Raw genomic sequence first — 8763 nt, 5'->3', positions numbered from 1 at the left:
ATATATATATATATATATGTGTGTGTGCTTTGGAAACCACAGTGTTGACTCACGGCTATAGTAACACAATAAATAGTTATCTGCCAGAGACGGATTGGAAGCCGTGTCTTAGTGAGGCGTTAACTCACAGAGCTACCCTTCTCTATTTAAAACAAATCTTCAGAACTAAAATTAACAATTTCAAACACAACAAATTATATTATTATTCACATATTAACAATGATTCACTAGAGTGTTTTAAAATATGATATAATAAAATTAATTTATAATTTGAAAATACCTTCGTATTGTATATACAACATTTACATCATCATTGTCTATATTTCATGTTTAATGTATTAATTAAAATCGCACCCACATGTATCTGGGTTGGACACAGGAGGGTTCCCGAACCAATACAGCAAACTTTCAGCTCCAGAAACAGAATAAATAATTATTTGTTACTGGCGGATTTGAACCTGGGTCCTTAAAGTTATTACCACAGCGCCTTACTCACTCAGCCAAAGGGAAAAGTTATGAACCCGTTCATCTTATTTTAGAAATTTTTTCGCTATTAAGAAGAAATATTGAATACAGACAATATATAGTATAATAAAACAATTATAAAAACGACAAATGGGGAGAAGATAATTAACATTACAAAAAGTATTTTGAGTAAATTAAATACGTGGTTAAAAAAATATAAAATTTATACTTTCTTTGAATTGTGAATTGAAAGTTAAAACGAATAAAAAGCTCATTAAAAGATAATTAACGTTGTATTATTATTTGAATACTAATTAGACGAGTTTAATTTGCATCCAATTTAAAAAATAAAATAAATTAGTCTAAAAAAATTCATGGAAATTGTTATATTATTCAAAGTTCAAATATATACATTGAAAATTTCTTGAGTATATATTTAATGAAAATATTTATAAAAATGTAAATAATTTTATTTATAATATTTAGATAATTCCCAGCTGCATCATCAAATATTCATTTTTTTTTTTTTTTTAATTTTTTCAGGTATTCACTATACAGCACGTATATATGTGTGCATTCATACTGTTTGAAACCTATTCTATTTAACATAGAATTTAAATATTATAGAAGAATCTATTTAACATTCTTAATATAATTATGTTAATATGCCCAACAATAATTATGATATCTGTTTTAATACTTATTTTGACTATTAATGTTTTTGTTTTTTTATGGAAAATTACATTTCTCAATGATTTTGTCTTATATATACTTGTTGATATTACAGAGGTCAACTCAGTCACCTATAAACCTTAAATTGTTATCTTATGTATAAATAGAATATGTCCAATTTGTACACGGTAGCTCTAAAAAAGAAAAAGAAAAAAAACGACATTACTCAAAAAAGCGATATATAAGAAATTAAATTTTTAAATTATATAAAACATATATTGAAATGTTATAAAACATTTAAAATTTCGCCTCAGTATATACTCTATAAATATGCACCTAAAATTAAAAATAAATTTATTAAATAAATCAAAAATTGTATCCTTATTAGTCTCAACAATTTTTATTTCAACAGTCCAACGTTTCGGCCATTTCAGCCATCCTCAAAGACATCTTTAATTATAAATTCGGTAGTGATTTGGTGGATAATTTTAAAATAAGAAGATTTAGATATTTATGATTTTAAATAAAAAAGTAGGTTTTTAACTTATAATTAATGACCTGGGCAGAATAGCCTGCAAAACTTTAATGTGATGAAGAATTTATAATTGAAGACGTACTTGAGGAAGGCTGAAATGGCCGAAACGTTGGACTGTTGAAATAAAAATTATTGAGACTAATAAGGATACAATTTTTGATTTATTTAATAAATAATTACCTGTCTCAAGAAATTGAAATAATATAATTAAATTAAAAATAAATTGAATAAATACTCAGTTGCAAAAAAAAATTGAGAAAAGTCTTTTACGCAGTCTTTTTCTTACGTAAGTAGGAAAAATTAACTTTTAAATTAAATAAAAACATATCTCTACTTTGTTTGAATTGTGAGTCATCTAAAAAATAAAAAGGTTTTTGTTTATTTTGAAATGGACGTGTTCCAAAGATATGAGCGTAAACAGTGAATGCCTTCTCTAATGTGGCCCCTCAAGCTAGTAGGTTTGTCAAAAAGTAACCATGGAATACGTCAAATATAAAATAATTATTTTTTATATATGTCATTATGAATTTATTAGTATATCCAATTTTTAATATATTGTTCGTATATTTATTTAATTATAAGAAGTTAAAAAAAAATACTAAATTTTCAGAAAATATTATTTCTGAATGCAGATGTCATTTTTTTTTTCGTTTCTGTTCTATACATATATTTATAAATGCAAATATCATATATTTTTTTTATTACCATTCTCTTTATTGACATTTAAGAGGATATAAAAATTACTCATCAACATAGAATAGCTATTTTAAAACAAAAATAAAATGAGTTAATTTGTATTTGGTATAAAAATTAGATATCGCTCCCAAAAAATATGACACAACTAAGAAAAATTATTTTAGAGAAAAATTAATTTTAAAATTCTATCAAACATATTACTGCTTTGATTGAATAGAGAATATATCCCTGCTTTAATTGAATGGTTCACAAAAAAAAATATATATTTTTTGTTAACATATTTCAGAGTTAATATTGTAGACTGTGGTTGATTTGTGATAGCATTAGGATAGTCTGAAGGAGAATATCAGATATAGAATTCTCAAATTATGGTAATATCTTTGGAATACGTACAATTAAAAAATAAATTATAAATTTTCATTTGTGAGATGAGCCATTAAATTAAAGCAGGGATATATTAAAGTATTATAAAACGTATTTCAAATGTTAATTCATTATATACTAAAATATAATAACTAAATAATGTCGAACATCATTTTTGAACAACTCTATACAAAGATTTTAAACAAAATTAACCTGAGTGTATCCATGTATATCCATTACCTGAGTGTAGGAGAGGTTAAAAATATTGTGTGATAAGCAAGTGCTAATGGTGTTGAGCTAATCTATAATTAAAACTTTTAAAATTTAATGGCAAAGGGATAAAATAGGTAATTAGAAATATGCTAAAAAAGATTATTAATAAATTATGATTATTCCCTTTTGTTTTATTGTTTCATAGGGTGATTTTTACAGAAATTAATGACCTTGGCAGAATAATCTGCAAAAAGTTAAGTAAATTTATATTTAATGTTAACTAATTTATGAATGATAATGTTGTTGTTTTTTTTAATTGTTAAAAATGTGTGTTTAATAAAAGCTGTTATTTATTATATTGTTCTTGAGGATGAGCGAATTGGACGAAACGTTTCACGTTTAAAGAAATAATAAAGTTTTGAGACTCAACTTGGATATAAATCATTTTATTTAATCAATTAAAAATTTTTCTTTTGTGTGATATGCTATTATATCAAAGCATCGACATATTGAAATATTATAAATATATTTTAAGGCCAGTATATAATGAAATAAATACTTATAAATAAATAAGAGGTAGGTTCGGTTTAGAGTTTGCAAATGTAAATGATAGAAAAAATAGTGATTAGTAAAAGTTATAAATTTAGGAAAGACTTTTATAGAAGAAATTATAGACGGGACAAAGGCAATTAGCCGGCATTTTAAAGGGGAAAATGACAACAAAGTAAAGATATCCTTGAAAATGACCTAAGTGGTCGAAACGTTGGAAAGTTTTTAAAAAAGAATAAAGTTGAGAAAAAGGATCAAATTTGTTTTTAAATAAACTAAACCACTCTCAAACAAGAATATATTAATAAAGATTAATCTAAATACTTACCTCAAAATAAGCTTTATAATAGTTTAATAATGTTTTATATCTTTTTTAAGTTCACTTATTTCAAATCTCAGCGAGTTATCATGTGCATGACATGTCAGTTTATATGTACATCCCATAGATTTATTTAAGCGTAGGAGTTAATAAGAAAATATAGTGAGAACAACTAGTTTTTTTTTTTAATTCATATATATTTAGTTCATAATATTTTTCAGTTTAGATATTTTTTTTTTTATTGACAGATTTAATAAACCTCAAAATATTCTTGTAAACTATATCCTTTTAAGATATACATGGCATAGACTAGACGAAGACATCGCGTATAGACACTCACCTGTAGTCGTATACATCGGCGACCAGGTGTACTCAGAGAAGGGGACACAGACCGTAGACCTCCGCCGAAGACGGCCCGACACAAACTGAGCTTAGGACTCGCCACTCAGCGCAAGTCCGCGGCCGATGTTGTTAGTTCTGTGGTGGCTTGAGGCTTACCAACGCCTTCTGGAAGGCCTTCAGAGTTCTGGAGAACGGAATTTTCCAGGAGTAGAATATCACTAAAAGATTAGCTGTTCGAAAAATACTCGTTTTCCACAATAATATGATATGACTACCTCTATGAAGTACTCTCGCGTTAGGTTTTAAAACTAAAATACTTCGCAATTCCTAGATTTAAGGATGTAGATAAATAATTGAATACAATTAAAAGTTTGATATAAGATAATAAATTTAGTTATTTACACATTAGTTTAATGATTTAATTAATTTCTTATTATAACTATTTAGTTTATTGCGGTAAATAACATTATATAATAAAAATATAATGTACAAAAAATACCAATATCTTCAATACGACTGTACAAACTTAAAACAAATTTGAGACTGGTTAAGGGCTCTATAAATTGCACCAAAATGCGCCCACCGGATCTAATTAAACAGATTTGAAACAGAGATTATTTTACATTACGTTTAAAAAGTTTTTCTTAATTTGAAACCAATATTTCGCGCTTCAAAATAACAGACATTCAGCTTTCCAAAGGTTGTATTGACGTAGAAATTGGATAAAATGGAGAGGAGTTATGAACAATTGTCACGAGAAGAAAAAAAAGTTCTCCAAATAAATCAATAGTGAAAAATTTATAATTTTTAATTTCTTTGAAAATTAAATTAAGGGATTCCAGATGATGAATATTATTTGCTTACTAAAAAAAAAATGATTGACGTACTTTACTTCAAGCCATATTATGTTTATTTATTTTTTAATTTTTAGTAAATAAATATTATGTTTATTTATTTTTAAATGTTTAGTAAATTTTATATATTTTTTTCTATCTTTCATTTTTTTTTTTTATTTTCACTTGTAAATGTTCTTTACAACCAGCAAATGAGATGTTCTATCCAGGCAGGCAACTTCCTGACGTTTAATAAATTTTTTTATTACACTAGGAGCTTCCGTATCCAACTCCTCTTCAGCCTACGCCGAGTTAGGTCAGGAATGTCATGTGTTCCCTGCTATCTGTCGTATAAACTTATTGAAATATCCATGTAGCGTGTTGTGAAACTGTTTGTAAGTCATATGAATGTGGGCCGTTACAGTCGGAATGCGTAGGTCGGTGTGAATGGTCTTGTTTGAAACGTAGAGTGGTGAGTTCGTTGCCAGTCTTAAAAATTGTGATTGAAAAGGTTGTATTTTCTGAATCTGTGTCTTTTTAGCAGGTCCATAAATTTGGCAAGCGTAAGTCCATATGAGTTTTAGTAAGTAGTTGTATGCGTTAACTTTCTATCTGAATCATAATTTAGAACGTATGTGTAGTATAGAATATAATTGTCTCAGTCAGAAATTTAGCGTTTTACGTTTTGTCTTGACGTGTGAGCCCCATGTCAACTTTCTGTCATAGGTAAGTCCTAAATAAGTTACTGCGGTATAGGGTGATTGTCAATGTAAACTGAAGGGCATGTTTTATGTCGCAGAGTAAATGTGACTTGTGATTAATCTTAATTATCCATCGTGTGAACCAAAAATTTTATTTTTAATGAATAACTTTTAGTATAATCATATTGGAAGAAGATCCGGGTGGCTGTCAATAAAGGTATCAAAATAGTAAAAGAAACCTATTTATTATTAATCTACGTTTCGCCCCACTTTGTAGGGTTTCTTCAGAGCTTTTAGAATGAAACAAAGATGACAACTTCGTTGTTTCATATTCATATTCAGTTGTTATTCTTGTTTCAATTGGACAGCCCTGACGAAGCACGAAAAGTGGAGCGAAATTCTGGTTATTGTTTAAATAATTTTCTTTTACTATTTTGATACCTTTATTGACGAACAACCGTACTATCTTCCTACAATTTGGATAGAATCAATAATATTTTTTTTCTTATTCTTGAAAAAGGGACAAATAGATTGGCATATAATAATAATGAAAAAATGTAGTTTTTCTGAGCAATGCGCCAACGTCATTCGTCATGACGTCATTTTCAATATTTAACTAACATAAGAGGCTCTCAACCATGTTAAATGTTATATGGTTTGAGCGTGCTAAAAGAAGAAAATTTCTCTCTATTTAACACACTTTAACATGTTAAACTAAAAATTATGAATACCTCTAAGAAAAAAAGATTTTCAAAGTTATAGTAATTCGAGGTATTTTTTCACGGTTATATTATACATTTAAAAAATAAGATTATACATTATTTATTTTTATAATCTAAATAAATAAATTAAAAATAATGTCTGCATGAAGTAAAATATTAGATGAAGCAGTAGAGAGTTGAAAGTGGTTATTGACTTGAGAGCTTTATACTCAAGAGCTTGATTGAATACATAGGCTTTCGAAAGCCAATCATCTCGCTTTGATCAACTAAAACAAGCGATTTTTTCTAACAAGACAAGTTCCTTTCACAGCGCTCACGTTTGATCCAGCGAAAATCGCTAAAACAGGGTCAGTGTCCTCCCCCCCAATAGTCCCCCTGGCATCTCTCTATTTGCCTACAAATGTTTTTAATCATATTTTTTTTCTAAGACTGATACTGCTGAATGCTGTAGATATAGGTTTCTTATATACCCTGGTCAAGAAAATAAAGAGAGGGTATCTTTATGAGGATCCAAATTGGCTAGTATAGTTCAAGGCCCGTTGGAAAAAAAAGGTAGTTATATCACCCCAATTTTTTATTAATTTAATGCAAATTATGTATAATTACTAGTCTAAATAGATGAAAACTGAAAAAAACTACTATTCCTACGAACATAAACATCATAAACTACCATATAGTAAATTATATTAGCTTTAATTTGCGTGCTAATATACATCTGTACAACTAATAGTTTTTGAGATATAGATTTCTCAAAATTGGCCTCAAGACTTTATATTGTAAAAATATATTTTAGAGTGCTACCAATGGATAGTTTCTCTGGATGCCTGTATCATACCATTATGACCTTACTTCAAATTTACTTGTTGTATTTTATGCACATTTGTAAATGTCAATACATGAATAAAAGAAAAAAGTTCTCAAAATCAATTCACTGACTTCTTATTTTTTTCGCAAACTACTAAACGTATTTAAGTATTTTAGAGCTCATATTTTAGGAAATTTACTCTTCTTTAAATGATGTTCTGTAATGTTTTCTAGTGTTGTTGGTAGCTTAAAATATACGGAGCTCTGAATGCATTTTTTTTTTAACGTTTCGAAACAGCCGCCATTTTTTATTCCCCCTATCTATACTTGGCAGACTCATCAATTCTGACTAGTAATAATAAATAGTTTTCACTAAAGTAATCAAAAATGGGGGTGAAATAACTGGTTTTTTTCTCCTCTTTGGCTCTTGTATTATTACGATCAGGTAAGGAATATTAAAATTAAATGTATGCCACCACAACCCAAGAAGGGCTAGGGGTGCAGTACTTTGTAAGTACGCCATTCGTAGACCAACGGTTGGGCAAGGAGGTGATTTGGTCAAAATCACGCTCGACAGCCAGACTTTTGCCCAATTAATATTGGGTATCTACTTCATGAGGCTGGTCCTCCCCCCCCCCGGAGGGCTAACAAACCCACTGAGTTGACGCACGGCTACAGTGAATCAGAAAATAATTATGTGCCACACCCAGAATCGAAATCGGGTCCTTGGAGTTATTATCCCCCCACCTATAGTCCCAGGCCTCTATATATACATTGAAAATTTAAGTCACAAGAAAACCAATAAACTATGAAAATTTAAGATAAATAATTATCTTCCCTTAAATTTATTTAGAAATTATTCATAAATCACTGTTCAACGTAAACACCTTTATTAGGGCGCATATTGTAGCCAATTCACTCTTTTTTAAATGTTCACTCTTTTCAGCCAATTCACTCTTTTTTATAGGCTTTTTAGTGCTGTATGCAGCTTTAAAGATATAGAGCTCGGAATGAATTTTTTTAAATTTTGAACAGCCGTAATTTTAGATATGATTGACAGGGCCATCAATTTTAACGAGTGTCTATAAATAATTGTTATTAAATTAATCAAAAATAGGGATGAAATAGCTGACTTGTTTTCCACCGAGCTTTTAAAATGTTAGAATAGTGCGTGATAAAATCATTTCATACTTCTATACAATCTTGAGCTTTAAATGTTAGGCTTATTTTAGGGGCATTCGTTGTTTTTTTTAGACATTTTAATTAGTAAGGGAAATGAGAAGAGAAGGGGGATCAAGGGAGTGGTAAAGAAAAAAAAATCAGAAGATGAAGTTTAAAGTTTTTATGCGGGGAACTAAGCAATTGGGTTTAAACCATAGAGCGATTTAAATAACTCTTCCCCCTCCCTAAAAAAAACCTTTAAAATTCACTCCTATACTACATTTTTAAACAATGTTAATTCAATGTAATTTGCAATAGTTTATTCATATATTAAATTTAAGGTGAAGCTAAATTTAAAGTCAAGCTTAAGCTGTTAAATTAAAATGTT

General features: G+C 28.4%; 1 long non-coding RNA gene across 1 annotated transcript in view; it reads right to left on the bottom strand.

The window, feature by feature from the left end:
• LOC136796872 (uncharacterized) overlaps nucleotides 1–4227 on the bottom strand; it is a 241475-nt gene extending 237248 nt beyond the window's left edge. Inside the window, exon 1 of the long non-coding RNA XR_010844653.1 lies at nucleotides 4153–4227. This is a non-coding gene — a long non-coding RNA (uncharacterized lncRNA). The remainder of the gene's footprint in view (nucleotides 1–4152) is intronic.
• Between the last annotated feature and the right edge of the window lie 4536 nt (nucleotides 4228–8763).

Source organism: Halyomorpha halys, unplaced genomic scaffold, assembly GCF_000696795.3.
Source record: "Halyomorpha halys isolate HHAL.00 unplaced genomic scaffold, Hhal_1.1 Scaffold183.1, whole genome shotgun sequence".
NCBI classification, from domain to species: domain Eukaryota; kingdom Metazoa; phylum Arthropoda; class Insecta; order Hemiptera; family Pentatomidae; genus Halyomorpha; species Halyomorpha halys.
Note: the sequence above shows the minus strand (reverse complement) of the source record. Positions and strands in the feature narration are given on the sequence as shown.